This window comes from Varroa jacobsoni, unplaced genomic scaffold (genome assembly GCF_002532875.2).
Source record: "Varroa jacobsoni isolate VJ856 unplaced genomic scaffold, vjacob_1.0 scaffold_1194, whole genome shotgun sequence".
Taxonomy (NCBI): domain Eukaryota; kingdom Metazoa; phylum Arthropoda; class Arachnida; order Mesostigmata; family Varroidae; genus Varroa; species Varroa jacobsoni.
This window is the reverse complement of record NW_019214096.1, coordinates 16776-37396: the sequence shown is the minus strand read 5'-3', so window position 1 is coordinate 37396 and position 20621 is coordinate 16776. Positions and strand designations below refer to the sequence as shown.

Sequence of the window (20621 nt, the reverse complement as noted above, 5' to 3'; positions counted from 1 at the left end):
CGTCGAAGAAGTCGGTAGCAGACGTTCATGATAACATGATACTCAATGCTTTCCCTTTACCGCGAAGACCTGTCCTCTAGCCCTATTTTCCACAGGCTTGCTCGGCTTTTCTGCCCCGTGTTATTACGAGAAACGCTCTTGAAGTGGATCCGGGTGAAAGCTTGCTGAAGGATACGAGTACCTGTCAAGGCAGCAATAGCTTCCAAGAACTTAACTGCCGCGAATCCGTGTCATTTAAAACTAAACGCTGTCAGTTTCACGTCTTGTAGCGCTGCTGAGCATCTCATTAGGTGGCTGATTTTCAACATGGAATGAAGTGTGTGTTTATTCCCGGATTCGAACCCACACCACCGCGCGTCTTTCAGGTTTCGTAGACAAACACGCCGCCTATTGCGTCATCGCAAGGACAATCTGTGTTACTGATCCTACTGGTACAGCTAACAAGTTCAATATGACATCAGTGGTTCTTGCGAAATGTGTGGAGGAGGAGGATATGTATATATGTTTCCGGTCAATTTGCCACCGCTAACGTACTCTACGACCCTGTGAATTTGGCTACAATGGTTAAAGACTTGGCCGACAGATTCATTTAACATGTCCAAATGTGGTTCTGCATATTTCATTTTGGGAGCAAACGATAGCCTTCCAGACTAGATTCGAACGGCAGCAGCTAGAATCTCTACCAAATAATATTAAATACCAAATAAAATTAATATAAAGGAAATTGCAAGCGATCTTGAATTTTCATTAGAACGTCAAAAGACGGCATAGTGACTGGAGGGAGTGAATCGTCAGTGGGCAACTGTGATGTGAGGTACAACGCGTGTTATGTAACAATCCACTATACAGTTGCACTTATGTGCTTCTGTGCTTACGAGCTTCGCTGAATGTGTTGTAGATATTTGTTTTTTCTAAGCGCGCTCATCGAGTCGATCGTCGCCCACCGTCCGTATTCGTGCCGCTATAAAGCCTTCGACGTTAGTAGAGTGCCCAGTCCATTTTCGTTCCGACCCATCATGCGGTCCATCGTCTAAAACCACACGTGATAACGGGCTCGCATGCATCTTCTCTGTTCGTCTGTCCGAGGAGCCAAAATGGAAATCGTCATACAAAATACGCCTTTTTCGTCTGATTACAGACGATTGCTTCTCTCCGACTCTGATTTTTCTGTCTTCTTTTACCACTACCACTGATTCTTATCGTAGATATCTTGTTGCTTACGTACATTGTGGCTGCATACTACGTTGGCGTCCTCAGCAGTAGTTGCGTGATCAGCATCAGCCGCGCGAACGGCTCAGCCGTAAATACAGCCAGGTCAAAATGCATTGCAACGGCAGCAGCAGCAGCAGCAGCAATAGTAACGGTAACAAATCACGCATTCAGAACGAAAGATCGAGAATGGAATAGGCTGACGAAATAGTAACGTCGGTGGTGGTAAACCAAGGATCATCTTTTCTATCATCGGCCAGAGAGAACAATACGCAAACAGACGGGCTGCCGCAATGGCCGCAGTAGGTGTCGGCATGTGCGTGTCCTATCCAATAGCAAAAGTAGCATATGGGCATTGCTTGGAGTGAGAGGTAGAAACAAGCGCACGGTGCGATGGTTATAAACAAGGCGTGCGTGCCATTTCAATCCCATCTCGATAGCTGCTCTTCTGGCCTAAGGCTGGACTACGCGTGTTCTGTTAAACGCAACGGGCGGAGGCACGCCAGGCGATTTCCTATTTCCATTAAGAGAAATGGGGCACGTCTGATAGAAACTAATCGGTACAAGTAAGCGAAATAAAATAAAAGAAGAAAATAAGACCACTAACAGCACTGACTAACAGCAGTAGTCGGGAAGGAAAAATCATTAGCCAATTGGACCATCAGTCGTTGCTTTGCTCTGGGATGATGCCCACCCAGGACAAATGCGACTGATCTGCCATCTGATGACGTTTGGCTGACGCTTTGTCCAGTAACTCACTAAACGTATGGGTGCTACCGGCAAGATGAAAATCGTTCTATAAGCTTACACTTCTGAGATAGATGCAGAAATAGTCATAATACAATGCGATAGGAAAAGCAGAGCACGTGGTGATTTGTCTACTGACAAGGTCGAATTCCCAATGAACATTTGACAGTTGACTCAATGCATGATGCTTTGACCAGGACAGACGCTGCTTGGAGTCGATTCGCCAATACCGGCGGAACGAGGTTTAAAAAACTTAACGCCTCATGTAAATCATCACACATAAGAGGCTGCCTCTATTAACCATCAAGGCTGCCATATTATTACCTAATATAGTAATCGATGTCGTCATCTGTTTGCCTTAGCTACTCTACAATTTCACTTTTTTTTCAGCACTTTGGGAAAAGTTTACGCTTTCATAACGCTCTCGACTAACTCGTAAGCATGTTGGCTCAACTCGACACCCTTACTCGGCATTCAGTCAGTTGAGCTCTTAGAAGAATAGAAGCTCTTCTGGGCAGAAAATAAGGCGTAGTGAATGTTTTCCCTCGTATCTATTCGTATCTCTGTTCATTTTCCAAAAGATATCCAATGAGCATCCACGAAGCTGTCACAACAGCAGCATGGTATTATAACTCCAAACCGCTCAAGAAAGGTCAGACTTCACTTGTCATCATCATGCACACAAACAACATGCACAGCAGCTGAGCTGCAATACGGGACGGGTGTGTGCTAAAAGGCTTCGGGTTGAACACCCGATATTGCCGCTAGACATTGCTTCGGATACATACTGTTACTACTAGAGCAACACTTTCTACGATTTCCAGTCTGCTTGGTCCCCATCGCCGTTTCGGAACGTCCACCATCTCTACGGTCCTACAAAATAAACTTGTGATCGCTATTGTCCCACGTTTCATTCTATCTATATGACCATATATACCCTGGAACCATTTTCTATTGCCGCAAGAGGCAAATAAGGAAATGGCTCGGGGTGCTCGTGGCTTACCACCTTTGCACAAATTTAACTCGGACAAATATAGTATAAACGTTCCTCCAACCGAGAATGAACATGAAAAATGAAAGAAGCTTAGCTAAACGATTGTGTAGGTGCTGGACTCTGTAAGTAACAACGGGTACAACCATAGAAGTTTTTTTTTTTAAAGTTTAGTAATAGCAGCAGCACTAGCAGCAATTCACTAAGCTGCTCTAAACAGTTTTAAAGTTTCTTCATACCACAGTGCTTTTCTCCCAATTGAACCTCTCTGCCCGGCTGGCTAAACTTATGTAAAACAATGAGCCAGCCGGTGTGAGGCACTGACGAACCAGACAAAAAGAGAGCACGGCCGCGCCTTCGACCAGCTCACAGTATCCGTAGCCTATTATTAATCAGTAACTACAACGTATGCATGTAGAGCTGCCGGTTTCTAGACTGCTACATGCGTAACTGCACAGATAGATACGCACGCAAATCCATGAACTGGACGCAAGTGTTAACGTGCACGCCAATCCCCACAGGTCTGTGGAAAGACGAAAACACCCGTGGTCTGCTTAAAAAGGGGAAAATCGGTGAAAGCTCCTTCTATGTAGTACAACTACCGTATAGTGAATGGGTATAAAGCACTGATCTTCGTCAGTCTCTGGTTAGAGGCTCTACCGACTTTACTAGGCTTTATTCAACCACGCTCCCCCGGAATGGCTCTCGACTATCGAGGCTTTAGCAAGAAACTGGGGCTTGATGTCGCCAAGCGGCAAGGTCTCAGGCTGCTCCAGTCAGTGGGTTTCAGGCTGCAGACCCTAAAAGATTTTTGTTCATCAGTTTGTGGACATTTTGCTAAAGGCAATATAGAGACAAAGGAAAGTGGAAGGCGAAGATCGAAGAAGAATGGGAAAAAGGAAGTTAAATGTAGGACACAGACAGGTGGTCTTCTCAAGCCGATAGCGATATGAGTCTGCGTGAGCGTCTGTGCGTGTACATCCTCATGTATACGTATATCACAGTAGTATCGCTATCACTCATGCTGTTGCCGTGTCCGTGTCCGTACTCGTACCTGCTACTGTTGTTACTGGGTTCAGCGCCGCTTTTACAAAGCCGCCTTCCTAGGGTCCTTCAGAGCGGACCCTACCATATTGTCTTAGTCGCCCCGGGCCGTTCGTTCGTACAACCCTCCTTTCCTTTGATTCGGTTCCTGGAACTGCCCAAGGGCCTCTGCATCCTGTCGCCCCCATAGCCTTCTCCTAACCCATTTCATGCATCCTGTACCGCAATCGTTTCAATGTGTGCGTTGCCTTTATATTAGGGTCTCTTCCCTTAGCTAACTAACTTCCTATAGTCTTTGTCCCAAGTTATTTCTTCCGTCGGAAGCTCAACACCCTGGCCGCTCTTGTACAGCCATACTGGCGTTAGGACGTGGCAGTTTCAGCTGCCAAACGGCTGCGTCGCTCCAATTAATTGCAGCTCTCTTTGGAGAATACTGGCTTGCTGAGTGGGGAAGGAGAAAGAATTTTCTTCTGCAGTTGCTTCCCTTCATCCCGGTGCTGTTCCTATTGCACCGGATCCTCTCATCTGCTGCATGCTGACGTCGGCCCCCGCTCGTCCACAAGACTTCGCCCTTGATTTTGCCCCTAGAACCAATCCACCTACCCGGTCGTTCTAACTAGTAACTCTGTAAACACACAGGCAAAGTCCGTTCTTTTTATGTAGAATGTGGATGCTTTAGGACCCAGACCAGCGTCCTTCAGTCGATGGCGACGACTGTTACCGCTATTGCCAATCCTGCTGTTGTTCCTGCTCTGCTACCGGTTTTTCGTCGACGTCACCATACTTCTGCTTCGATCGATCGAAAGCCGGCTTTTCCTCGAAAACCCTTCTTCCAGAGGCAGTCCTTCGGCGGGGCGACGAGGTCAGGAAGCCGCTCGCAGCAGCGTCAGCAGCAAAAAGTTCTTTTTCTTGATCGCCAAACATCCGCATCTACATTCCTAAACTACCCTACTTCCGCAGACATACAGGCAGCCGCATAGGCACATGCTCATACACGTGGCATTCAGCGCAAATCGCAGGAAAAAGCAGTCAGCTACATCGTGAGCACATGTGGATTGTGAATCGGTCACAGACTAGACGGACTCACATGGACAGCCACCGCTTACTTACGTTCATGTGGCGAAAGGGAGCACCACGAAGTAAGAAGCGCGAATCAGTAAGCAGTAATAGTAGTAGAGGTAGCGTTAGTAGCCGTTGTAACTCTAGAAGCTTCAGCAGAACAGCAGTAGCAGCCCTAAACGATGGCAAAGTTAGCAGGGCTCGTATCACTATCCAGAAGCGAAGGCATTCAGTATATAGCAGAAGCAGCAGCAAGAGCAGGAACGGCTGCGACGCACTACCCCATATATATTATATGTGAGAAGAAGCCTAAAATCCTCTTCAACGTCCTAATGCTTTTCTGCCGTTTCGTAACTTCTCTACTATTAACTCATTCTGCAGAGAGATGGTCAGTCAGTGAGCGCTGTGAGCCTACGTATACTGATTTCCTGAGCGACGCTGTTTGTCTCATACCCCCCCCCCCAAACCCGCACTCTTTCGTCTCTCAGAGTCCATACTGTCATTTTTAGCTAATACTACGTATGGTGCATTATGTTGTCGTCAGGCGAATAAGTCTAAAAGAAAATATAAAGGAGTTTTAATTTACAGTTGAAAAAAAAACACAAAAAATAAACAAGCACGTAGACTAGCCATGAGGCCTACAATTGCGATTGCCCTGCCTGTGTGTTGCACACGTACGGCAGATGCGTCTAACTTGCGTTTGCGTTTTCGCGTGAGATAACTTCTAGCAGTTAAGCACAAATATCCTAAAGGAGCTAGGCAGAACGTGCGCGGATGCGTACGTTTAAAATCCCACTAAAAGTTAAACAAAAAAACAAGGGTTCATTTCCTTTGTATAATACATATTTACCCGAGAAGAAAATGCAGTACGTTTTTAAGTTAGAGATGGTTGTTGCATTAAGCTGTTATCTTATTGTCATTTTTCCCCAATACTCGGTTAGTAGTAGAATTAAGTTAGATGTAGCTTTGGTATCATCACATCACGTGGGTTAATAGTCTTCTAATAAAAGCAGCAGCAACAATGAAAGCCATTGCTAGAATGTAACAGCTGTTGCGGAAGCTTTCCCAACTCTGATTTATCCGAATACACCACGGTCTCAGCCTGACGTTAGAGAGTCACATTGACAGCAGCTGACATAGCTTTTTCGTACCATTTCTGCTAGAACGCCTTTTGCGCCTCCGAAAATGTATTTTACGTCCCCCAAAATAGTGTCGAGCACAGACGCACACACGTACATCTTGCGTCCGTAACCAGCGCAATCTTCTACTACAAACCGCTCCCGCCAACCTCCGCTACTTTTATAAAGGGTCCGATTATCGTTTGGTGGGCGTTGATCTTACGTTTGCTGTTTACAAAGCGGACATCGGGGTAATAAGAGAGAGAAAGCGTGAGGGTGTGGCAGCTTACAGTAGATAGACTACGGCGGTTCATGGCGCTACCACGAATAAATAAAACTTTCTACGCTGCAAGTTATTAACAAGGTCCATGCGAGACAAGTGGAAGACGTGACCGTTATTTACAGCGTGCTTGGCTATCAGCGGAAGTCAAGGAATAGGGGCTCATTATTCTATAGACTGGAAAGGCTGAATGGCCTTACACCGATATATTATGGCCTATGAAATAGTTGGGTCGCAACCATTTAGCTCCCGGCTACCGCATTTGTGTTGTATGAAACGTTATTGACCTTGCTGAAATCCAAGACTAATGTAGCAGTGGACGCAGTCTTCGACTGTAGGTGTTTCGCCAGTTATCAAACCTGTACCCTCTTTAGTGTTCTTGTATGTTTATGTACAGATCATAATAATTCTATGCTATTCTAGGATGGCATGTGTATGTGCCGTCGTGATTAGAGTTCCCGCTAAATCCGCTAACTCGGATAAGTTCAGCCCAATTAGCGGACACCTAATCATTTCGTTACAATCGATGTATAGAGAGACGACCATTACTTAGCGAAGGCGGCAGGCAGTCGAAACGGTTTCGCTGGTGACCTTGATGCTGTAACGCTGGCGTGATTCTAAATGAGCCTTCCCTCCACCTTACAGAATTCACAGCCGCATCTTAAACGCCTCCGCGGACGGGCGCCATTTTCAACTAGGGGTAAAATAGGAGAAGAGTAGAGGTATGACTATAAAACGCTTATCAAGGCCCTCTTTACTCCGAAGCATGCGACACTAAATAAGGTTTTTAGCCTGGACACGATGGCTCACATGATGCCATTGGAGACGCTTCGCTAAATAGGCAGCAAACACCGATGGTAAGCCCGCCATTTTGTAGCCAATTACGATCGCCAACGATAAAATGGCATACAAAATGATGTAAACAATCAGTTCAGAGACCATCATCTAATACACATGTGTAATCTCATCTTCCAGTAGTGCATTGTTTTCGGTGGCAGCACTAATATGCAGGTTCAATGTGAATTGTATTATCATCATTGCGATTGATCTTTATTGTCGTCTGCTGTATGCAATGCTGTTATACAGGGTGCAGCGATGATGAATAGTGATTAATGACAAACAATCACTTTATTTAGATTTTTTCGAAGTGGTAACATTGTGCTATACGAGATGATATGAGGGGGGTGACACAATTTCGAATATCTTTCATCTGATATTCCGACGCAGCGGTAAAGTCGTCCGCCTCGACGGTAAATGGCAACGCTTTAAATTTAAGCATTTTGCCTAGCGCTCATGTCACTTGCGTGCCTTTGTTTTGCAGACCTGTAGGTATGCCGTCATCGCAATGATCTCTATGTCGACTACGACTCTGTGTGCGTGTTGAGGCCCGTACCAGTAATCCTAAGCACTTTCGTTGTCTGAGGACAAGGTAGAGCGCAAAAAGGCCGCATTTGTATCAGCACGATTACGCCGTTACAACAGTTGGTGGCAGCGAGAGCACAGCGGATCATAAAAGCCAAGAAGCTAATTCATTCGACGATCGAGTCGGTCGATTAAACTACAGGCCTAGTTTTTGTGGTAACGCTTTCGAGTGCGGAGGAAGTCGCCACAGAGGCTATTACTTCTTAACGCGACCGTCGTAGAAAATGCCGACGTGCGTGCGCCTGCACGTCAACGAATGCTGTCGTTATAGATGAAGAGAAAATTCCGGTTCGAGCAAGTAGAGCAGGCGTCGGTCGCAGGGTCACAACAATGGTTGGACAACGTTAGGGACAATCGCGCGACCTTGCATGGCCGAATGTTAAGGCTCGTACTAATAATAAATTTCCGCCACTATTCTTATATATAGGGAAGGTAGTGCTTGAATAACACTTATACAAATACTAGTGCGTCATCATTGTTCGTGCTGCACGACATTCGAGAAAGCAGTTCGTAGGTATAACGCATGAACGTAAAACGCTTTGTATATGCCATATGATGATTTAAGCTTCTGTTATATATATATAGAATTGTGAAATTGTTATGATGGACGATGTAGCTGACCGGTTTCCCTAACCCCTTTCCGTACATTTCCCTGAAAATTATATATCTGACCATATAAGAATACTATCGTACCCGATGAAGTGCGTAGTTGCATATTCTGTGCTTAATGGAGCTAAATTCTTCATGATAACGTATTCCGTCAATATTAACTTATATAATCATGCCTGCGACAGCCGGTACAACGTTTTCGAATACTGTCAGGACGAGGGGTGTGAATAATCCTATGTTCATTCTGGGTTCAATTACCCAGTATATTTGGTTGTTATACAGCGTCACTTTTTGTTGGGAGCCTACACAACCCGGTTTTGCAGCTTAGCTATCTATCTTGATATCGTCCCACGGCCGTAGCGAGGAAAAGGAAAGTTGGAGCAAAAATTGACTTTGTATCAGTTGATCATCAGACTGTCCTGGCTGGCCGACCGATTTATAGAATAAAGCTGCTTTTCTTACAGCTTCGGATAACAAGAGATAGGAAAAATAACTGAATTAAATTTTTATGCGTAGAGACCGATTTTTACTGCTCGTAGTGTTTTATCTTCACCGATTTGCATTAGATTCTTCGACCTTCACTAACGTCCCTCCGTCTGGAATCATAGATGGTCAATGACGCCAGACATTACATATTACTGTACTATCTTTGAAAATTTTTATTTTTTTATTTGATTTTTCCTTGTTCGGTGCTGTTGTTTAATATACAATGCTGTACACTGACAGCAGCTGTATTTTAGAAGATATCGAATAAAAGTTCTTTTATCAACCGAGTGCCTTTCCCTAATTGAAGACGGCATTTGTACAATTATGGAAATTGCGGGACCTGTGACGGGTGTATCGACACCCAATTTTGGTTTGTATTATTTATACGTATATCAGCCGATGCCCAGCGAGTATTCACTATTCATCTGTGCGGGCTATTACAGTAGACTACTAGCTATGTGGTCGATGCAAGACTAAATCTGTATAGTTTCACCCTAGCTGAGACCGCGGTATTCAGCCCATGATTTGTGTGGACCGAAATGCATGGACTTGTTGTAACAGGTTCATGAACCCCATGGTACAAATGCTGCTCTTAGACAAAAAATGAAAAGTTCCCATCTTGTCAGGTGAACGTGCCTTGTATAGCGTGGACATGTTGGCACTTTCTTTTATTAGTTCCACCGATTTTCCTATTCCTCTACCCAGATTCTCTTTGAACTCCAGCCAACACCATATAGGTGAGCAATTTTTAAGCCGAACAGCTAACGACCGAGTGTGGGCAACCACAAATGAGACAACTTCTAGGGCTACTATATTCGGAAAAGTAGCAAAACATTTGTTAGATATTCATTTAAGCATCCATTTTTACTATTGAATCATTGGCTTCGGAACCCAGTGACGTTAGGTAAGCGTTAATTTTGGGGATGCGATTAGCTTCTCGGTATTTCAAAGATAAAAAAAAAATAGACGACACGAAGACGCTGTTACGAAGCTACAACAGGTGCTGTATCCTAGAAATGAGCACCCTTACCCTGAACTCAGTATCTAGAAAATTTTCAATATTTATATTTAGTCATCCACAAAAATAGGGCCGTTTTCTGACTTCATGCCCGGTTAAATGCGACGTTGCTTGGAGCACTACGTTACGTAAGGCTGGGAGCCAGGCGAAATCAGCTTAGTTGGCCTGCCATGAGGAAAATTTAATACAAGAGAAAGCTACAATTACTATTTAACCGTTAGCGTTTGTTATACTATTTGCATAGTTCCGTAACCGCATGAAGCAAACGATTTTGTTATTTTCAAAGGCGGGCGTATTTCCACCCAAGCAGTACTGTTTGGATGAAGTGTACGTACATATCAAAAAACGTCACGCCTATTGACACGTAAATATAATGAATTCAGTAGCGTTTGCAATTTTACAATCCGCAATTCAATGATTTCTTTTCTATACTTTTACCATAATTTCGTATTTTCATAACGGACCTTCCGCCCGCACAACGATCACTATCTTCCTTTACCGATATTGCAACCAGCCTGCCAGCCACTCGTGTCAAGATTCGCACCCCTGTTTTTTGGCCCGTTGCCTTTTAATCGAGGCCTGAGCTAATGCCCCCGATTCGCGTTAATGAGTGCTGCCTCCGTCAACCTGCTCGCTACTTCGTCCTTTCTCAAGGCCCGTTGTCCTCTTAACGGAGCCCTACCGTGCCTAAGAGCTCATGATACCATGGTATGTCGGTTACGTCAGATGCCACTGGCCTAACGACCTGGTCTCTTTAAAAATGAGGTCTCTTTAAAGGTTCACCTTACAAAATGGACGATCGTATCACGAATCGTAATAGCTGTAAAATCTCATTGAAAGCACTAACAATAGCAGTCGTGCGTGCTCGCGAAGGTTACTAGCATAAAAAGGTGTTTTTGGTCAATGTGATCACCTTAAAAAAAATCATAGTTTCGACTTTCGCGGCCGAAAATGGTATCGTGAGCCAAGGCCACCTTCGGGGATAATAATGCTGTTTCGTACAACCTGGAGAAACGACAAGAGGCACACTTATGCGATCGAATGGCGTACATTTATCCCAGCGTTTGCGAGCGGTGTATGACAAAAACAAAAAAAAAAACCTTTACAAAGCCGAGATGTTAATTGTCTTGTATGTAAACATTTTATTTACAGTTCACTAGAGTTTCCCTTCTTCTTTTAAGGGTACATCCGCTATTCTTGGTAAAAATTGACAATGAGAAATTCGTTAGTGTTGGTGCAGACATACACAGTAATGCCACGAATGATGTTAAACGACTGCGTAGTGATTTATTCCATACATTTCATTGAGAAAAATCTGACCAAATCGTTAATAAACTTAACGTGCACATGAAAGGACTATGCCTGTGTCCTATGTTTTATGCCTAGTACCAACTGTTATTTAATCCAAACATGCATTTATTACACTAGGTTTCAATGGCCTGTTGTATTCTTCGATCCAATCAAATGTTATATACTCTATACCGTAGCTGAAATTCGTAATTAACATTGTTGTTTTGCTTTCTGTATTCGACATTTCAGTGGGCGGGAACGGAGAGCGTCGATTCCAATTTGATGTGCGGTAAGCCGCTGGACGAATGTGCTCGATGGAGCAACCGGATGACATCTTGACAGAGTTCGATGATGAAAGCAAAATGTTGCCTTCGAGCGATAGCTTACTCGTGTCGAGGGACGGCACTCCGCGCGTTTCAACGGCTAGCGGTGGTAGCAACACCGGTTTGCAGCGCTCCGACGAACAGCAGACAAAACATACCAGCACCGTTGGTCGTCGACAATGTTGGGTTTGCCTAGCGTTGGAAGAAGACGATCGCGAAACTTCTTGGACCAGCCCGTGCAAGTGTCGCGGGGCGACAAAATGGGTTCATCAGCACTGCATACAACGATGGATTGACGAAAAACAGGGGGGCACGCCGTCAACAACGGTAGTTTGTCCCCAGTGCAATACCGATTACGTCATCGCGTACCCCAAGTATTCATGTTTCGTCTATATCCTAGACCGAATCGATCGTGGCGTCCTTCGAGTATCCCCATATCTAGCTGCTGGCGTTGTGATGGGATCGATCTACTGGAGTGCTGTGACATTTGGCGCGGTTTCCGTTCTACAAGTGCTTGGCTACAGAGATGGCCTGAAGTACATAGAGAGCGCAGATCCGTTCTTCCTGTTAGTGGGACTGCCAACAATTCCAACAGGCCTTTTACTAGTAAAGATGATACCATGGGAGGAATGCCTTCTTCGCATCTGGCTGCAAAGAGCAGCAGGACTTATGCAATTTCTTGGGCGCCTGACAAACTTGTCAACTAGTGGCCATGTCACGCGTACCGGTTTTCAGGAACATCTGATGACCACGCCGGGCTTTAGTCATACGATGAACGCGACTCGATTATTCTGTTCGGCGTTACTGCTGCCCACCATTGCGACGTTAATCGGACGACTTCTGTTCCCGAACATTCGCTCCGGTGTCCATCGCGCGTTTCTTGGCGCTATAATTTTGTCGATTGTAAAAGGCTTTCTAAAGATCTATCTACGCCGGGAACAGTTTATACGTCAGGCTAAAAGAAAAGTTCTCGATTATGACGTGACTTTAAGTACAAGCTCGGCAAGTTCTATTCCGCAGACTGTGTGATACAGATGATGTACCGTTCATATATTTTGGTTGTGCGTACTAATTGACTGCATGGATAATGCTAGGAATAGAATGCTAAATAGAGTAACACTTTTAACCTAAAGAGAGACAGAAAAACCACTTTGCCTGCGGCAGAAGACGCGGACCGTTCTCGGTTGCTTCCCCAACGACAGTGTATGTTGCCACAATGACGAATGCCCCGTTATTGTTTTTCGCGCTGTTTTAGGCAATACGGCGTTTGCGCTCATCTTATATTGCTCCTGCCGCTTGCTTCAAAGGCAGTTAATATCTGTGTTCCTTAAGGCAGACCGATATTCGCTGATCGATGTTCAGAACACATGAGCTGTGATAACAACAGTGTAAAAATGCATATGGTTGTATCACTGCCTTCGCCATTTTCACACACATCTGTATACTTCAGGGCTATTTTTCTCTTACATGCGATATAAGTGAAAATTATTCGTACATGATACTATTGCATGTTATGCAAAGCTCGCTAAAAAATCAAGCTGTTAATTAAACCATAATAAATTCTGCCACAGCTGGGCATGTAGCTGACGAGTCTTAGTTCTTTCGAACTTATTGCGCTATGAATAAAACACAATAGTAGAACCAAGGACACGACGGCCTTATCTGCTTAGGGACACGAACCTTCTAACGCCGACGGCCGTCTGGTCGACCAGTCACAATATCTTACCAGTTACGATATCTACGGCTAATTTGCACGTGTTGAGAACAACAACCTCGCTGTCCATTAATGATCTTCAACGGCGCCAGTAACATTACACGCTATTTGACATGCGCAGAGCACTGATAACATAGGCCTGCGTCAGCTTTTTAGAAGGTGCCGTAATACTGCAAATACGGCCTTTCATGGAACAAAAAAAATCTCCATGTAGAGATTCGTACTGGCGGAAGCACGAAACAGGTATAGGCTCAGTCCTTGGAAGTGAAACTAAAAGCGGAACGAGGGGCAGTATGTTAGCGTACCTTCACAGGTATTTATGTTTTCCTTACGAACTAACTCCATAGCAGGAGACATTCCTCCTAACGGGCGCGCGCTTAACTATTATCTAGTATAGAGAAACTTTGTTTATATTAAGCGCTGATCCACAAAAGTTGATCACAACAATCCAAAAAGGTGAGACATCATTTTGAAGGCTCAAACCAGTTATGACTCACTAATCGAAAATAATATTTTACACTAATGATACGCTATCGAAGTCATGCGAAGTATGCGATTCAACCCTTCCAGACCACAGACAGTAACAGCTACGTCATATGTACAGGTAGCGCTCTATACAGTCTCGTCACGATCACGACGAGGCGGAAGTCAATGGAATTAAAGCCTCATTTCGTTTTCATCATCGATAGACGTTTTCTAAACTAGTTGTTTTAACCCATTCATAATAATGCACAACTCGTCTGCTATATGTTATTATACAGCGAAGCAGATCCATCTTCAACAATATCTGTGCGAACCTACGAGCGTATAGCGAAAATCCTTGCACTTATAGATCACGGTTGTGCTCTACCCCTGCATAGCCGACACCTAAGTATTGTCTGGTAGGCCATATTTTTAAGTGCGATATGAAGGCAAAAGGCTCGATGGTATGGGAGCGAGGCCATTCACGAACTTCGCGCACGGCTGGCGACGAACGGTTCAGACGAGACGCGGTGGTCTCTACACATTGTCAGGGTCTTCAAGTCCAGTTCGCTGTCAGTCGAAATCATACACCGTGAAGTGTCGTGAGCGCAGAAGCAGATGTCTACCAACGGGCTGCAGCTAAATCGGTCTCATCAAGGTCCCCTGCGACGAGAATGGCAGACAAAGCACCGATATCAAAAAACCACTGCGCATCCCGTGTGCTATATACATACTATGGATAACTTCGCAATAACAATTTACAACATCAACTGCGTGAAAAGAAACTGCCAAGTGAAATGATCATACAATTACCTAGTTTCAAGCGAAGACCCACAGTTGCATGGGCACATAATTATGGTAAATATCAATAGGCTACAAGCCAAAAGCGTTTGCAGATATTACGTCGGATGAGGTGTACTAACTGTTAATGTGTGTCGTTGTTGTTTATTGAGCGGAATGTTCAGAACAGCGATATCTGGTAGTTTCGCTCATTAAACAGAGGCGTACATCACATACTGCAGCGACGCACTACTAATGCAAATCCATCAAATAGTACTGAATAGTGTATTTATCTTTATTAAGTTAACTATCTTTCTGCTCTTTCCTAGAAAAACAAAAACACAAATTCGCTTAGTTTGTGAACTGTTTGGGCATTGTAAATAGTCCCCACACTCGAAGTTTCAAAGGTGAGTTGTTTGCTGAGATATGATGTCGTCAGTCCCCGCTTCCGTGTTTCTCCTCGTTCTCCCTTCGTTGTGTCTTCTATTACGGGCACCCGACGGGCGGATCGTGGAAAAATCGTACAATTGCTTCGGTGTGGCGCTGACATTTGGTAAACCAAAACGAACGAACTCAATAGACCCAATGCCTTGCTCGTCCCCTTAGCTCTTTCACTGTTAAACCAATGTAGAGAAGCGAAGAAAAACCAGGGGAACAGGAACCGGTTGCAATACTGACAAAAAAGTCGGAGTAGAAGCGACGCTTGAAAAAAGGCGTAGGCTTAGAAAAAGTCTGTAGGCGCCGTATCAGCGACGGCAGTAACAGCAGCAGAAGCGAACTCGTAACCTGGTCAACCTTTTAGTAAAAGACAGGCAAGCAAAAAGCCAACAATCGACAGCGTTGCCGCTACGGTTGGGGTGGCTGCGCCGCAAGCCGTCGCACGACTAAGACGAAGGTCGACGACGGCGAAGAATTTTTTTTGTCCTTTCAATTTGTATTATGCTGCCCGCGTGGATTCCTATTACTATCACTACTAAAGCCAAAACTTGACAACAGTGGCGGCAGCTGCACAATTAGGATGTAAACTGAAAGAAAGACAGGAGCCTTTTAAAAATAATAGGCTAAAAAAAAAACGACATGGCCCTTCTTGTGTACCATATATGGACGCGTTCCGCACAAAAAGCAAGCGAGTAATTTTTCTGAGACACATATTCTTGACATTCTCGACAATCTAGCAAAATACCTAGGGTGACTATTTAAGATAGGTACTTCGAAAATTGGTTAGAAATAAACTAAGCATGAAGGACTTTTCGTTTTTTTTTTTTCACTATTAGTCATTTGTATACTTACAGTAGTCCTTTTAATCATTATCACAATTGACAAAGGACCCAGCAGCAAATTAGGCCAAACAGGCCAAAAAGGTGTAGCAGTGAAAAGTGGCTGCACCGGACCGAACACGCAGCTTGCTTGGTCGGTGTAAGTGATCCAACAAACGTCACGACTCACGATGACGTGACCCACTCAAAGGAAGTGAGCACAGTACGTTGGGTTCGTTCGCAGCTTCCCTTTTTCTCCCTTCTCTTTTCCATTTTCCCAGGGCAATGGTAGCCAAAATCATGGCCCCGTCATTATTGTCAGTATCATTATACGAGAACGTAGCCGTGAATAACTACATTCAGCAGCTGCAACGCAAGCTGAATGGGTGCCAGCAATATCACTGCTCTCAACCGCTGCTAAGGAGGTGTGAGAATCGGCTGGTCGGTGGTTACAAATTGCTGCAGTCAATATAGCTGCCAATACGATTTTTTCCACTGCTCCCCTTAGGTTCTTGTTCTCGCTAGACTTCTTTCATGCAACAAAAGAAAGCCTTGCCCAGGAGCGATGCTCCGTGTAGCGCTGAAAAAGCAGTGACCAGCAGAGCGCACAGAGTATCAGCTCTGCGGAGCTTGCTCCGCAACCCGCCACTGATAAAGCAATATATTCGAGTCTCTGCGTAATGGCCGTTTGCGCCTCGGATGCCGACGTTCAGTGCCATGGCGCACTCTGTATTTTATGCGAAGAGCGCACACACATCTGAACCGTTGCTTAGTGGAAACAGCTGCTCGGCTTAGGTTTCCTGGCAACAATAAAATAGAAAGATACAAGAAAAGGACGAAATCTCAAATTGGAAATGACCGCATAGCATCGGTCGTCCGGTGTCGTATTCCTCGTGTTAAGCCTTTATTTTTTTTACTCTTCGCTGCGACTAGCTTTCTAAAGCAGTTATTGTTTTATTAGGCCGGGCCAAACTTGAGAGCAAGTTATGTAGAAGCATGTATTCTATATTGGATTGTGTGTAAGACCTTGTATTGACTCGATGCAAAGAATAGAATTAAGGCCAAAAATATAGTAGACGCTTTGGTAGCAGCAGTAACCATAATGAACCATGGTTTCCCATGGAATGAACAGAAATATACCTGTCATTTGCGCGAGCTACATAAATATGGTTGCGTTGTTGCAGAGCGTTCTGTTCGCTGTTGGTACGGTGTCACTCCTAATTGGTATATGGCACGTATTACAGTCTAAGCGCAAGGGGAGGAACGCCGTCATATTCAGTTATGACGGCAGACATAGCCTAAACAAAATCCGCTCTTTAAGGTCTTCTTAGTTGCAGACATCTTACCTGTCGACGCCCCTACCACTTCACAGGAAGCCAGCAGGTACCCTGCTGGTAGTCCATCCGCCTTGGGCATCCTTTCTCTTCCGCCTAGGCCGCAATTCCACCGGGGGCGGGAATATTGACAGCCAGGGCTATAAGAGCCGAGACCTCTTCACTGTATGTCTAGAGCATTAAAAAGCGCAGCCGATCGTCGCAAGTGGCACCGGCGTGGACGTGGTTAAGGCTCATTCGAAGCTTCGCGTAATATTATAACGAGCCTTGACTATGTTCTAGAGAAAGTCGATCACGTCGCTTTGCACGTACTTCGATGTCGACTAAACGCAACGTTACATTATAGTCAAGAATTAAATGTAAACAAGTATATTTACATTTTGTTTTTCTCGCTTTACTAGCAGCGGCATTACCTGTCTCAGTTCCTCTTAGCTAGCGCCGGCAAACAGTACTTGCAGACTAAATGTTAACTCAAAAAGATTTCCTTGTCTCACATCCCTCTCGGGGTTTGTTGGTAAATTCTTACACACTGACCTACGTTTCTAATGTTATTTTAGCTTACCATTTCAACCGCCTTACTCGTCACGGCTGAACTTTTCATGGTCAATTCTCGTTCTGCCATTTATCGAGCATTAATTATGACTCACTCATTTTGTGCTTCGGTTGATAACGATAACAGTGTTCGATTGACAAGAGTCTATTGTATTGATGTACACATAGCAAAGAGCGAAGAAACCATAGACTGCGCAGAATATAATGATAGTTGACAGGCAGTATTAGCGATGGGCAGTAAATTATCAGCGAGCAAGCTAGTTGACACTTGCAACGAGAAGTGGTCACGTTCGACGGGGCTGAAGGCGCTATTGCACAGCCCCTTCGTCCCATCAGGGCACGTAACAACAGAAAAGCCTTGGTGAGGGCACAATGTTGTTGATGTAAATATATATTTGATATACCTCAAGGTCCAACGGAATAGGTTCCTAACTGGCCTGACTCACGAAGAACGCCGATTGGTCACCTAGACGTGCTCAGGTGTTAATAATATATTGCGTTGTACAGGCTATATAATTTTATAATGCCGAGAACTTTGTGCTATTTGATTACTTTTTTTGGCTTTTAGGGACGACGAACCAGCGGCTAAGCTGGTTAAATTCGTCCGATTTACCATAGGATTCCGCTATTACTATGAACCGAAGCATCGGCAATCAACTAATGCCGGTGTTTTTTTTCCGTAAGAAAACCGATCGGAGCGTCCTCACTGTGACCATAGACATTGCTAAATCTACTTTGCAATCATTACAGATCGCGCGGAAGGTGACCGCGTAGCCGCTATCGCGCAATACGTAATTATTTTATCGGGTTGTTTGTCGATCCGGAGGGTGAAGGCGCGATTAAATAAGCTGACAATAGATGGCCCGAAATGGATTTGTTTAGAAAAAAAAACGCGCGTTCGAACTGTACATGTTAAAGCAGGAACAGAACTGGCCGTCCTTGCAATATATCGGCAGGTATATACTAAAGCCATTAACATGCCGTTGTTCGCTGCAGGGAAATGAAACTCCGATCACGTAGCCAGAACAACCGAGAGCCCTACTAGACGGAAAGCGAGATTGAACACACAGGACTTTTACACAGACAACATGGCCTACATCGTGGGAACTATGCAACTGATATACCTATTATCACATGCGTTTAGAGCCATTCGTTTCAAACGTCGGACAGACTTTGTCACGGTATGTCCGTTCCCACTACGGCCGCCATACCTGCGGCACACGACATCGCTGAGCGCGCACTTCCTGTTGGAATTATATGACAGATTACAGAAACTATCCTTGAGAGTTAAGGCCTTACAAAACGCAGCAAAGGCTTGTTGAGGTTCGTGGGAAGATCTCATAGCCGCGTACCCTGTTTGGATCTACCGTGTCCTAATAGTAGCGGTTATAGTTGATAGTCCACATTTGTTTAACTTAACTACTTTACTAATAGTCGTGACACTATAATAATTGTCATTAGTGGTCAATAAAAACACTCGCATGACTTGTACAAATAAACTAATCATGTATAAATAAAAGGTACAAATCGCTCAGCTTTACTTAGATGAATCTATACTATTCGGCCGCCAATTAGACTGGGTAACTCAGTCCTAATTTTGGCCGGCGAAGATATTTAACTAGGTACAGCCATGATAGACAGGAAGTGTTTTACTTTAGCGCAAGTCAATTTGGTTATTTCATGCCAACACTAACGGTAAATCCTCATCCACATATAATTCAAATTTAGCTTTCTGCTTATATGAATATAGTAATAGAATAAGATCCTTCAACTTAAATGGACCCAAATAAATGTATGCCTGTGTGGTATAAGGCTTTTCGTATAGTCGTTATCGGCTGATTTCGGAACGACCGTACGGTTGGTGCACGTTCCCCTGACTAGAATTAGATGGAAACAGCCAAATGAAATGGTTGAATCGCGCACTCTGACAGTGTAGATACCTGTATATATTGCAGGAAAGACTCACTTTAAAGTGTACACCGTTTAGTCTATTTTTAAGTTATGAAAGATTAATATTTGCGAACTGTTTTGCCGTTATTATCGGTTGAAGTTAGATGAATTTTCGCGTGAACGCTGCCTTGCCGAGGCACATCATTGGACATTGCGTGACCATTTTTCATTCGTGCTAGGCAGCCTTTTTGTTATTTCATGCACCTGACTTGTCATTTGGAAAGAGCTTCAGATATTGTTCTGGTAGGTACTAAAGTAGGTATTATGCTTTCGCCTAACTTTTATAGATCTGTACGTCGGAACGGCGCTATTCATTTTCAAGTGAGCCAAACTTGGCCTATTTGCGTTCCAGAAGCATGTTGTAACTAGATCGAGCATACACGATCAGTAACGGTTTTTAACTTACTTTTTTTGATGATTCGGCCTAGTTACAAATCTGGAAAAAAAGGGCCGTGTAGCAGCTTTTTTTGAAACGCTATTCAAAGCCATATCACTTTACACCCATGACATAGTTCTAAATATTCCGGATAAACTATGAAGGTCTAATTTGTGGCCTAAAAATTCAAAATATAATTTTTGTTTTAAGTTGCTGAACATTCAATTTAAATACATATTTACTTCCATAGTGCTTTTTTCGAAAGGCCTAAAAGCTATTAACTGACAATATACTATCCATTGATGCGATAAGGAACAATTTCTAAGTATTTTCTGAATAGGCAATTATCTTCTTGGTTAATTTGAATATCTTTATATTTTTATGCTAAAACACGCGGAAGATATATGTCTAACTCTTTCAACAGGGAAGTTCTTGGTTATAGCTAGATAATTTTGTCCAATAGTGAAAGCATATATTTTTGTCAAGTTGTATTTAGATTATACGTACGGACGGTCTATCAGCTTATTGATACAAAGCAAGCGAATTGACGATCGAGCTAGCCAATCAAATTTTATAGTTTGAGCTCCTCCTAGACAACACC

The 20621-nt window shown here is 44.0% G+C and overlaps 1 protein-coding gene, 1 long non-coding RNA gene and 1 pseudogene across 8 annotated transcripts in view; 2 read left to right on the top strand and 1 right to left on the bottom strand.

Moving 5' to 3' along the window:
- LOC147752526 (uncharacterized) overlaps positions 1-13178 on the top strand; it is a 32313-nt gene extending 19135 nt beyond the window's left edge. Inside the window, exon 3 of the long non-coding RNA XR_015313836.1 lies at positions 12852-13178. This is a non-coding gene — a long non-coding RNA (uncharacterized LOC147752526). The remainder of the gene's footprint in view (positions 1-12851) is intronic.
- Positions 1-13178, top strand: part of LOC111267495 (E3 ubiquitin-protein ligase MARCHF5 pseudogene) — a 28872-nt pseudogene extending 15694 nt beyond the window's left edge. For both annotated transcript variants that reach the window (XR_015313834.1, XR_015313833.1), the window contains exon 2: positions 11523-13178. The product of XR_015313834.1 is annotated as an E3 ubiquitin-protein ligase MARCHF5 pseudogene, transcript variant X2 (transcript). The remainder of the gene's footprint in view (positions 1-11522) is intronic.
- LOC111267496 (serine/threonine-protein phosphatase alpha-2 isoform) overlaps positions 1-20621 on the bottom strand; it is a 107869-nt gene that overhangs the window by 70723 nt on the left and 16525 nt on the right. The window lies entirely within an intron of this gene.